The following is a 1,565-nucleotide window of genomic DNA, read 5'->3' as shown; positions in this document are numbered from 1 at the left end:
TCTTGATTGATTGATTGATTGATTTTTTGCTTAAGTTAGAGTTGGGTTCTACACTTGCAAATGCAAGAGTTCTAATTAATATAAACATGATATTCATCATAATAGGCTAGGTTATACTGTAGAAATGAATAATAACCCCCACATTTAGTGGCTTCACTCCAACACACGTCCCGTCATCAGCAGGAGGCTCATTGTGGTCCCCCAGGAAGCAGCCATCATCTTGTCGGTCACTTTGCCAGAGGAAAAGAGAAACTCTGAAGGTTCTGCCATTAGCTACTCAATGCTCCAGGTCAGGAATGACTTGCCACTTCCATTCATAATTCATTAACCAGAACAAGTTCCCTTGCCCTACCTACCCATAGGCGGGGTGGGGGGGTGGGGGTGGGGGATGAAGTACAATCTAGCCATGTGTCCAGAAGGCAGAAAACCAGAAATATCTGGTGAACCTTAAACATTATTGTATATATTTTTGCTGCCTAATCTGTGCCAGGCACTGATCTAGGAGCCAGGGACAATCAATGAGTAAATCATGCCTCCCCCCCCCACCCCGCTTTTTGAGACAGTCTCATTATGTTGCCCTTGGTAGAGTGCTGTCATGTCACAGCTCACAAGAACCTCAAACTCTTGGGCTTAAGCGATTCTCTTGCCTTAGCCCCCAAAGCTGGGACTACAGGCGCCCACTACAACACCCAGCTATTTTTTTTTTTTTTGTATGTGTTGTTATTTAGCAGTCCTGGGCCGGGTTTGAACCCAGCATCTTTGGTATAGTGGCGGTGCCCTAATCATTGAGTATGGGTGCCAAACCTCATGGCCCCTTCTTAAAGGGCTCTCCATGACTATGGTACAGAACCAGTGCTGTGGTAAAGGGGTCTATGGCCCCTGAATTTCAGAATGAGGGAATGTCTAGATTGGGGGTCACCAATTCAAATGCCTACAGGGCCATGAAGCTAATGTCAACAAGTGGACTGGCAGGGAAAAGAGGCGTGGTGCTGCAGCAAACTGGAAAACATGATTTTAAAAACATCCCTACTTCTCAACTCCGCCAATTGTTGTCAGGCAGAAGGCCCAATGTTTCCAGGTCTCTCCAATTTTCTTGAGAAGGCAGAAAACCAAATATCTATGTGAAATTTCCCCATTTTTAATAGTTATTTGCAACTATTAAATAGTGGCATACACACACAAACACACACACGCACATAAATCCTATAGGCTAAACACATCTACGGGTGCAGCCCCAGCCCATGAGTGCCAGTTTGCGTGCCCATGTCCAATACAGAGAACAAGAGTTTCCCATGCTCTGCACTACCAAGAGGGCTGTGCTCAGCTGTGGGGCTGCACCTAATGGGATCCACATAAGCAAGGATTGGTACACAGGCCGGTGTGCAGGCTGGGAGGAGACTTTAAATATTTCAATTGATGGGGTAGTGCCTGTGGCTTAGGGGGCAGGGCGCCAGCCCCATACACTGAAGGTAGCAGGTTCAAACCCGGCCCTGGCCAAATTGCAACAAAAAAATAGCTGGGCATTATGGCAGGCGCCTGTAGTCCCAGCTACTTGGGAGGCTGAG

This window comes from Otolemur garnettii, unplaced genomic scaffold (genome assembly GCF_000181295.1).
Source record: "Otolemur garnettii isolate 467f Iridium unplaced genomic scaffold, OtoGar3 scaffold00001, whole genome shotgun sequence".
In the NCBI taxonomy this organism is placed as follows: Eukaryota; Metazoa; Chordata; class Mammalia; order Primates; family Galagidae; genus Otolemur; species Otolemur garnettii.
This window is presented reverse-complemented; position numbering follows the sequence as displayed.